This window comes from Micropterus dolomieu, linkage group LG04 (genome assembly GCF_021292245.1).
Source record: "Micropterus dolomieu isolate WLL.071019.BEF.003 ecotype Adirondacks linkage group LG04, ASM2129224v1, whole genome shotgun sequence".
In the NCBI taxonomy this organism is placed as follows: Eukaryota; Metazoa; Chordata; class Actinopteri; order Centrarchiformes; family Centrarchidae; genus Micropterus; species Micropterus dolomieu.
The window spans coordinates 24,386,872-24,397,533 of NC_060153.1; the positions used below are offsets into that span (position 1 = coordinate 24,386,872).

Genomic DNA, 10,662 nt, shown 5'->3' on the forward strand with positions numbered 1-10,662 from the left:
AAAGGGCTTCAGTTGAGCTGCACAAGAATGTCTGAAAATATCTCAGTATCCATAATAGCCATATGGAGGTGAAGCCATTTGATGCAACACACCTCTCGGATTATTGCAGTAGAAATTAGCTAACAGCGAATGCTGGAAGTAGATCACTTAAGGCGTTACTGTTGTGGAAACAATTAGCTGGTGTAAAGACAACATCTTAACTAAACACTGTTTCACTGGTGATTCTGTGAGAAAAAACACAGCCCAGTGAATGGTAGTGGAGGCCTAAAGTAATTAATGTGAACGTTAACAGTTCTTCAGCATAAGACTAACCTTGAAAACAAAGCTCTGTAAGGGAAAATACGATAATTATTGGGGTGGGATGAATCTTAAATTTCATTTTATGAAAAAGCCAGCTGGCTGTATTTATATTTCCGCTGTACCCTGACTAGTTTAGATGATGTTGTAGCCTGATGTCTATGTGATCAGTCCATCGTACTCAAAGTAATAGCATGATGCATGAAGTTGCGTCAGCCATGTTTCCTCCACGTTTCCTCCAAACAGCTGTTACAATTACATGATGCCTGAACTGCATAAAGCAGATGTGTTGGAGACAATGTTGAATAAAATGTAATGGGGCACAGTTATACTGATCAAGAAGCCTCTGGGCAGATAGACATATTGCAAACAGGCAAGTCTGTGTCACTTTGAAAATCTCCAACCATTTGAAATCGTCATTTCCACAAGTCTTTTAAACACATTTTCTTTCATTCTGCGTTAGAAATGGCAGAAATCATTTGTTTTAAATCGATGTGATGGAGTGAAAGCGACATGCATGCAATACGTGCAGGTCTGAATGATAAGCAGGCCACAAGGTTAATTTCCTGAATTATGAAAGTTATAGTCCAGTCTGTGAGCGTTGCTGCTGATGGGGAAGATGTTTGATAGATCAGACACACATTATTTCTTGGCTGCAAAATTTGGGATAAATTAAATTTTAAATGGATTTGCATTACAGTACTGACTGGGGCCCCTGCAAATGTGGGTGTGTGATAGTGGCACCTTTAAATACTTGTCCCACATATGGACCAAATGAAAAACAACTTAACTGAAACTAACAACAGGTAAGGCAAGAGAGACAGTGTCAAAAGAGAGTTAGGAAGAGAGAAAAAGATTGAGTTATGCGTGAGTTCTTCAGCTTGCTGTCATACAGAATGTGAGATAGAAGCGAGATAGAAATTGAGAGCAGGTAGAAACGGGACACGGATGTGAACAAGAGCGAACCAAAAATGGAGAGGCTGGAAGAAGGAGTGAAGGCCGTATCGCCAGCAGGCATTGGCATTTAAGATTCATTATGTACAACCGTGCCTGTTTCAACAGGGAGAAACTCAGCTGTCACCCTGATATATGATAGCCGTGTTTTGCCCCTAAATTCTGACAGCCCACGGTAATTTGGTATTTAGTAAGTGATGTTTATCTGCCCTGCTCTCTTTCTCCCTCCCACTCTCAGCAAGAGCTAAACATTGGCATTCTGGTTGGCTTTAAGGTGCTACTGTAAATAAGCAAGATAAAGTCTCTGTGGAGGTATTTTGTTATTTCATTAGATGCTGGCTTTCAGGGATTCAAGAGAACATCTACGACAGACTGGAGAATTGTTTTGCTGGTCTCGGAGAGGCAGCATGATTTAAACCATCTATGAAGTTGGAGCTACTGTGGTGTGGTGAAGGTCTGAGTCATGTCTGACAGAGGGTATTAAATGTGTACTTCAAACACTAACTTTTATGATTCGATGACTTTTAATCTAGTGCCACCAGTAGGTTCACGTTTTTATTGAAGTCACAAAAACTATTGGATTACAGACATTCATGGTCCCCAGAGAATAAACTGTGATAACTTTGGGGATTCCCTGACCATCTAGTTCCATTACCAGGTAAAACTTTCAATTTCTCCAACAATATTTTTGTTTAAATGACAAAATTCCTGCAAAACTATTAACCCTCCCTTCACCATCATGAGCTGTATGAGCAAATGTTAGCATGTTAGCACACTAAACTAAAATAGTGAGCATGGTAAACATACTAAACATTATGCTAAACATGAACATGTCATTGTGAGTGTGTTAGACATTAGAATTGGCAACAGTAACGTTTCTATACCACTAAGCTTCACCAACCCCTTTAATACCATATCGATGGGACCTAATCGACAAAGACTTCACATTTTTTTATCATATTCATTGTATATTTATTGTTCATTGCATGAATTAATAACTAATGATCAATAAATTATTATTGTTCACTCAAATTAAGAAAATCCGACCCAATTTCTTCACATAGGAGGTTACAACCCATTGACAAATAGGATTCAATTCATTAAGAAACTACATATTGCCCCTTTAAAGGGGTATTATATAGTTTTCAGCGGCCACTAGCTGTGCGGTTTTAAGAAATCTTGAATGTTTCATGTTTTCACATTTTTCTGTCATGCTTCCCGACAATCATGCATTTTGAAGGACTGACTTTTGTAACCTTTTCTCACAACCTGAATGCCTGCAATGCTTGCAGGTGCCTTTTATAGACTGGCAAACACACCACAGCCTAGGCCTGTGCTTGGCATGCCATTGTTTGTTTTGTGATAATGTGAGCATGAGTAAATGTTACATTTGTGTGCATGTGCGGTACATACATTCACTTGGCATGCATGGGCGTAACACAAATAGTCTCTGTTTGTGTCTGCAAAATCATATCAGCTATTTCAGCCATGTCTCAGCCATCAGATTCATCCGGAGCTGCCCACTAGAGGCTGTTTCCCAAAAGATCATTGTACCAGTGAAGCAAAAAGGCCTCACATAAGAACAGCTGCATCCTTTGCTTTGGGCTATGTGGCACAGATATGAAGGCATCTCCAGTATTCCTCTGTGCAGGCTGTTTTGATTCACCCCCGAGCACAGCCGCATACAGCCCAGCATGGCAAATCTCTGCTGGTTGCCTCGCGTTTTCTCATCATCATTCCTCACCTGGGGAGCTGGATCCAGCCGTGGATGCATATGTGACAAGAGGGTAAGAGAGAGAGAGAGAGAGAGAGAGAGAACAAGAAGGGGAGAGAGGGAGATGAAACTTTCATGAGGGTTGAAAGGGTTGGTGTGGGCAACCACAATGAAAATGCAAAGATTGAACTTTTCTCCAGGAATGAGGGTGGGCTGATGAGAGTAAAGACAGCCTAGAGTCTTGTGGGTGAGGTGAGGAGAGGTGGGTGAGGGGCTGGGGGAGTCAGGGAGTGAAGATAGCCCCTGGATGTGAAGAGGCAAGAAGAATAAAGGGTTTATCGCTGGGATTCTAATCCCACTGTTTCTCTCCCTTTCCCACCCTCTTATATTGTTTACCCCCTTTAATCTCCTGCTGTCTTTATTCCCCATCGGCTTCATTTTCCATTTATTTCATCCACTATCTCATTTGAACCTCCTGCTCTATTATTTTTACACTAATGCTGCACCATCCTTCCAGATGAGGTGGGCGCAAGAATGAGAACTCTTGACCACAGGCTGGAGGAAGCGTCAGGAGACCGGGCTGGGAGGTGGCAGATGTTTTGGTGGTACCTTAGAGGATGTCTCCAGAATGTCTTCCAGTTCTCTATTGTATGTGCACACTTACATACACACACAAGTGCAATGGCTCCACTGTTCTCCCTCTCCCCATCATCTTGTCTCCCTCTTCCAGGAAATGTGCGGTGCCGTGTTATGATCGATGGGTTGCGTTCGGAGAAGGAGCAGCCCCCACTGTTTGTTTGTCTGTGTTACGCATGGCTGCAGAATGACAGCTGGGACCAACTCATGGTTTTGAGTCCATCTGGCAATAGTAGTTGGGCTTCTGTGGTTTAACTCATCACACGACTCAGATTTGAATACCCTTTGGTAAACCATATTTCACTCTGGGCACTCGAGGAATTTTTAACATTAAATGCTGCTGCTATAAATTGATGTCGTCCAAGCTTGATTATGCAGCATAAGAAATCAGTGTGATGTTAGCTTTGCGTGTGTGTGTGTGTATTTAGGATGTTTGCCATCAGAGGGAGAAAAAAAGAAGGGCAGGAGATCTGTGTTTAGAGCGTGAGTGAGGATATGAATACTTTAAATTAATGCTCATCTCTGTGTGCTCTATCATCTCTTGTGTATGTACGTACGCTACATGCCAATTCATGCTCTTGTGTGTGTGTGTGTGTGTGTGTGTGTGTGTGTGCTGGCAGAGCATAAAAAGTGAGTAATCAGCAAAACACACCCACATAAGGAGATTTGTTTTCGATCAGGAAGTCTAACTCAGGAAATGGTTTCATCTGATAACACATTCAGCTTTTATAGCCCAAAAATGAAATTTAAGCATTTCCTGATCATGACTGACGATGATTCACTGATTCACTAATTACCATTATCTTGGCATGGTGCATTGGACATTAACCAAAACCACACTGATAAAACCCCACACTGCAAACACTGTATTACAGCTAATCTTATAACATTTCCTGTGTAATCTAGCTCCAGAGCCAGTTTTGTCTGCCTCATTTGTGAGGCAGAATGATCAAAAAAAGACTTTTATACCTGCCTCACTGGTGACAAAAGTTTTATCTGATAGTTATCGATTTGTTGTCAAAGCTGACAAACAAGAGGATATAAGAATAGCAACGGAAGATAAGCTTCAACACTGCAGCACCCTTTGAACATTATGACACCAATTAGACCAATTCTTATCACAGGTTTTAGTCTTTTACTTTGATTAAGTTGCCCAAACTGAGTTTCAGTGTGAAAGTCTCGCAGTCTATCTTACAGCTGCATTAATTTATTGTTGCCAGTAGAACTTCAAAACAAACTGACTGCAAACTCACACTGCTACAATAGGTCTTCCTCATTTCTCAGTTTGTACCTCCTCGATCACTCTCTGCCTTCTTGCCTCACGTCTTAGTCCCTCCCACCGAGATACAAGTGGAGGAGTTGAGGACAAGCAGAGAGTAGGGGCAACAGACATTTAACGAAAGAGACAAGCATGCTTCAGAGCCGTCATTTTAAAGCAGCGTCAATTAAATATGATGTGTAGCAAAGCTGCATCATCTGTCCACTGTTTTGTTACAGCCTGCCGCTGTGATCTCTGTCAGATGAGCGTACCAGTTGTCGGCACCAATAGGTAACGGCTACAGATCATATCTTCACAATCCAACATCATGACATGTAGAAACATCTTGAGGTCACAAACATTACAGTGTATGTTGCTGAGATCATTTCAGCCCTCAGCTTGATTACAGTGAATGATACATCATCACAGTAAGAAATAACACAGTAACAATGATCTCAGCCTACAGCCCCAATTACAACTGTTGTCACAGGACTATACTTTTGGAGTGACATGTGCAGACTACATAATGGGCACGATTATTACTATATGACAACATGAAGTACAGCAGATTAGTGCTGAATGCAGAGGATGCTCTTGTTGATGTTGCCTAATAATTTGACATTAGCAGCTGTTTGCACTCGTTTTGTCAAAATTATAATAGTTGAATTGGTGGCTCTGACATTATCTGTATCCGCAAGCACAAATAAATAATCCATCTGCCACCCATCCGCATTTAAGCAGCAAAACTAAAAACTGTAGTAATAAACTTGACAGGAGAGAGCAAACAGAATTAAACTTTTAGCTTCTGAAATACATGTTTAGACCACTGATGGAGCTCAGGATTGTTTAGGAGGCCAGCTGCTTTAACCAATACACTTTCACTGTATGAACCTGTGTGTGAGACCTTTTGGATGCGTAGAACACAGAACATTAACATTAGATCCTGACCGATCCTGTTGGCCTGTCAGGAGATTAAAATAATCAGTGAAGTTACGCTGCTGTGCCTCTTGCGTAAATGCGCACACCATCTTAATCAAGAGACGCATCACCCTATTTCATTAACCCGCCAACCGTCCGCTATTTCTGACAATGTTAATTTTTATGACCAGGCCTTGCACATCACTAGCCCACATTCAACAATAAAAACATCAGTAATATCGAGGTGAAATTTGATGATCTTAAATAATTGATACAACTTATGCATACAAAAGGAACACTGTAGAGTAGGGTTGGGCGATGTCTATAAAAAATTTAAAAAATTGGTAGACTATTAAGTTACATTACAACTCGCAATGGATATTTTACGCACGGACCAGGTAAAGCAACCGTGAACACACAGGTTCACAGATGTTGCAGATGTTGGTTTCAGTTGTTTGATAGGCTACATCATTAATAAGCCGACGTGCGGCTCACCTGCCTTGATAATGGATCGCGGGTGGAAATATACGGAAAAAAGACTAGTTCTCAGTCTTTTAAGCGACTTCATAAAACATACTGCTGATGGAGAAAATGGAGCAGACGGGGGGAGAGAGAGGCGGGGCAAGCCAGGGTGTTTACCTGAGGTATAGGTGTGTGTGAGTGTGTCCGTGTGGGGAGAAGAGAATTCCGAGGCAGGTGCAAAGCATACTTAAAAACAATAAGAAGAATGATCGTGGTCATTGTGGACGATGGCATTGTCGATGGCATCAGCCCAACCTTACTGTAGAGTCCTGTTCCCGCCATGGTTTGTATATTCCAGCTGTGTGTCACGCCTCTTAGGCCTATATTCCAACCCGTATATTCGTCCTGCTGCCAAACAGACTTCCACCAAGGAAAGAACGGTGCATCCTTGCTTATAGCTCCTCTGGCAAGCCTCTTCTCTCCTCGCTCTTCAAGGTGCGTTTAAGGAATTGAAATGTCCTTCAAGATGGCGCACCAAGATCGATTTCCGGGTCACAGGCAGGAGGAGGACAGAGGAGCGAGAGGTCGAGGATGCAAAAAATACAGAAATGATAAGAACCCATATTTCCCCTACAAAGGTGTCTTTACCTGGATTTTGATGTCCTCTGACACAGTAGTTGTTTCCTGCTGCAAGATGACACCACTGCTCACCGCAATGTTCAATTTATGAGTTTTTTTTCCTAATGTTGACAACTTAAAATACTGCTGGCAATTGAATTTGAAGAGACAGCTGGGGAGTAATGCATACAAGCTGTCAATTCCTCCCATGTTAAACCTATTTTCACTTTGATTTTTGTGTTATCATTTTAGAATGAGACTTTCACTACATTTTTCACATCCACTTTTGGCTAATTAGACCTCATCTCATCACCTCCACTGTGTTATTAGTTCTGTTAAACCTGTTAAACTATATTAAGACTGAAGAGATTTTTTGAAGGAAAACTATGAACAGACATGGGTTCACTCAAATTTTGTCACACTATCGAGTTTTCATAATGATTTAACTCTTTGAGTCTGAAGGAAAACCACAGAAAAAAAGTTATTTCTGGTAAGTCAAACAAACACATACACAGTTGGTGCATACTGTGTTAGTTAGCTAAGTAACTATTGTGAATATGCATCAAGCCATGGCTATTTTGGGGGCCTTAAAACAACTTTTTTGTATTATCAATTTCTTTTTCACTCTTATTTTTATTTACATAAATACCCTCATTAAACCCCACCATAGCTATGGTACACCCAGACAACTGTTTCCACTTCTGGCTAATTAATGTTCTCAGGACTGTGTGGGAGTGTGCTTGTCTGACGTAATCTTTGCTGTGCTCCTTCACACCTGTTGAAGTAAAATGCTCTCTTATGTTCAGACTAAAGGATTAGTAGTCTTAGCCCTTAAATGTATGGTTGTTTTTTTAAGACATTCCTACATGCCTCGGGTCTTCAGCGACCAGGCACTTGTATAATGCAGATTAAAGCATATAATGAAATGATATTCATTGTTATCTTTTCAAAATCTCTTATTGACAATTGACCCTTCGCTAAGCCCCGACCCCCTTAGTAACTGTTCGACACTGTTGGTGCTGGCACTGTCTATTACTGCACTCCCCAGAGAAATATTCTCAAATTTGTTGGAAAAAGAAAGAAAGAAGCAGACAGTTTTGCAGTTGCATTATACATTTGAAAGTTGTGTTCAGGCTGTCAAACTGACTCAAACAGATAAGAAAAAAATGAAAGATAGAAGCTAAAGCCTACCCAGGGTACCACAGGATTCTCAAAGTTAAATTTAAGACTTTTTAAGACCTTTTTAATACCACCTAGGATGAAATTTAATACCAACTTCACTGCCGTTTAATGGAAAATTTGTATTAATTTGAAGCCCGAGAAAATTATTTACAAAGTTACATGAATTTAATAACATTTTATTATAATACATTCATATTTAACACACTATAGCTTGGGGTGTGTTTGTACTTTGATAAGATAAAATGAATCAAGGACGTCACTTTGTGTTAAAGTGGTGGGGACATAAGGGTTCAGATTAAGGGTGTGACGATACACTTAGCTCACATGCACAATTCACAATATTGGGTTCACGAGAACAAGACAAGAAGATATTTTAACACCATTTGATGAAATATTCAATGCTGAAATATATCTAAAGGGGGCTCTGGGGGTCCCCTAGAAATTTTGGGCACTAAACACTTAATTTCCTGCATTCTGGAGACATTTTCTGCACCAATTTATGGTAGAATTGTCTTTATTTAAATAAAGTGATTCTTTTAGCTTAAACTTTTTTGAACAATGCACATTTGTTTCTTTTATCTTTAAATGGCATTGCATGTTTTCTTATTGTACAAATAAACCTTTCTCAAAGTATTTTTAATAGTTTTTTTTAACATTTCTTGTTGCAAGCCATTTTTCAGAACATATTTAACAAATGCTTTAAAAAAAAAAAAAGTGATGGAGACATGTCCCCAGTATCCACAGTGTAAATAACACCTATGAATACAATATTTGTGCACTAAGAACTCTTCTGGGGTGAAATGAAAAATACAAACAAATTGTGTGGTATGAGTTGTTGCAATAAGTTACACCTTGGCTAGATAAGGTAATGTAGTATATTATGCTAATTGCTTCATTGATTATTCATCCTGTTCTGTTTTTCTAAAGCATCTAAAGGCTGCTTGAAATACAGTATTATATAGTATTTTTCGTGTATCGGCGTATCTAGGTGATGTAAGTTTAATGTGCGTTAGTTTGATGTTTCCATTTACATAACGTTACCCTACAACAGCAGCGCAACGCTGACACACAGACACCGTCCTTGTCTTATACACACCTGTCCTAGGTGGCTGATGTATCATTCACTGACCAGTAACCTACAGCGGGTCTTCCAGCTCTGCTGTTCCATTAGCGCTCACCACATTGTGACTGGCTCACATGCTGATCAGCTTGTTGTGCTAACCTCAGCGGCACTGCCCTCAGCCTCGTCCGCCAACTTGTTCGTATCGCTGGCTTTCTGAATTTCAGACACTTGCCCATTCTGATTCATAGAGCTAACGTTAGTAGCACGTCAGTGATGTTTTCTTTTCTTTTCTAACAACTGACTGATTCGCGCAGAGCTGGATGCCAGAGCTTGTGCACCGCGAACACTTCACAGTTCAGAGCGTAAAGCTAAACACTGACGTAAAAGTAACGTTACCTGTACTGCCGTATTACATCAGAGTCACACCAAAACGGAGTATATTATGAAGTCTCACACACACAAAGTATTTATTTAGAACCTCTCTGGGTGGCGACTGTAATTATTACAAGTGCCCTAGGAACAGCGTTTGACCATATCTTTGAAAAATACAGCCAAAAAAGCTAGCCTTTTGCATTAGAGTCAATGGAGCGCATCCATGAAAGTGTCGGACCTCAGTTAGAGCGAGTCCTATACTGCGCTGTGATTGGCCAGCTGCGTATTCGGGGCGTGGCTTAGCGAATGGTCAATTACAAATACAAAAAACAGCTTTTGTTTTCTTCAGCTGTGGCCACAACAGCTGAAGGCTGACGTTTTCCAGGAAAGTGCATCGCTTGTGAGATATTTTGCACCAAATGCACCAAAATGAAAATTCTTGGCAGAAGTTGAATATAATGAAATTTGCAGAAAAAGTAAGTTCACATTTTTTCCATTTATTTTGCCCTTTTTTTTTTTACCATTGCAGAAATTAAATAGTAAAAATGTGCTTTTTACTCAGTATTTCCCATAGGAAGACTTCACAGCCTCTCTTCAGGTAGGACTCTCATACTGCAACACATGTCTTTGTAAAGAGAGAAAATGACAGGACAAGGTCGCTAACCTGCCTGTCAGCTCGCACTGGTCCATTTCAGTGGATTTACCATAAAGGGTTGAATATGTGTGCACTCCAAATGTAAGTGCGGCTAGCTTAATCGCCTTCTCAGAAGCGAGTGACAGAAACACTCAAAGCGGGTCAGACCGCTTGTTGCCTTTCCTAAGAAGTCAGCCGCTCAGGGAGTGGATGTGCTTTGAGACAATCGAGCAGAACAGTGTCTACAAATGGCGATTTTTGCGTCTTTCTCTGACACTTTAAATTGCTTCCCCACTGCCGACATGTCAACAAAATTGTTCGATAAAATTTATTTGGTCTTTTGACTTATTAGGCCGAACACCAAAAGTGCCTTTTTTTTGCTGTTTTCAGCCAATTCATTTCGATGGCCGAACATGCGGTGCATCCCTACGGGGTACCTGCGGGGTCTTAAAAGTATTAAAAAAGTCTTAAATTTCATATTCCAAAAATAAGGCCTTAAAAGTATTAAATTTCGTTTACCAAGGTCTTAAATTTGTTCTTGTCCTTTCGTAGGA

The 10,662-nt window shown here is 40.5% G+C and overlaps 1 long non-coding RNA gene across 1 annotated transcript in view; it reads right to left on the minus strand.

The window, feature by feature from the left end:
- Nucleotides 1-2,479: 2,479 nt before the first annotated feature.
- LOC123970010 overlaps nt 2,480-10,662 on the minus strand; it is a 112,115-nt gene continuing 103,932 nt past the window's right edge. Inside the window, exon 4 of the long non-coding RNA XR_006824843.1 lies at nt 2,480-3,003. This is a non-coding gene — a long non-coding RNA (uncharacterized LOC123970010). The remainder of the gene's footprint in view (nt 3,004-10,662) is intronic.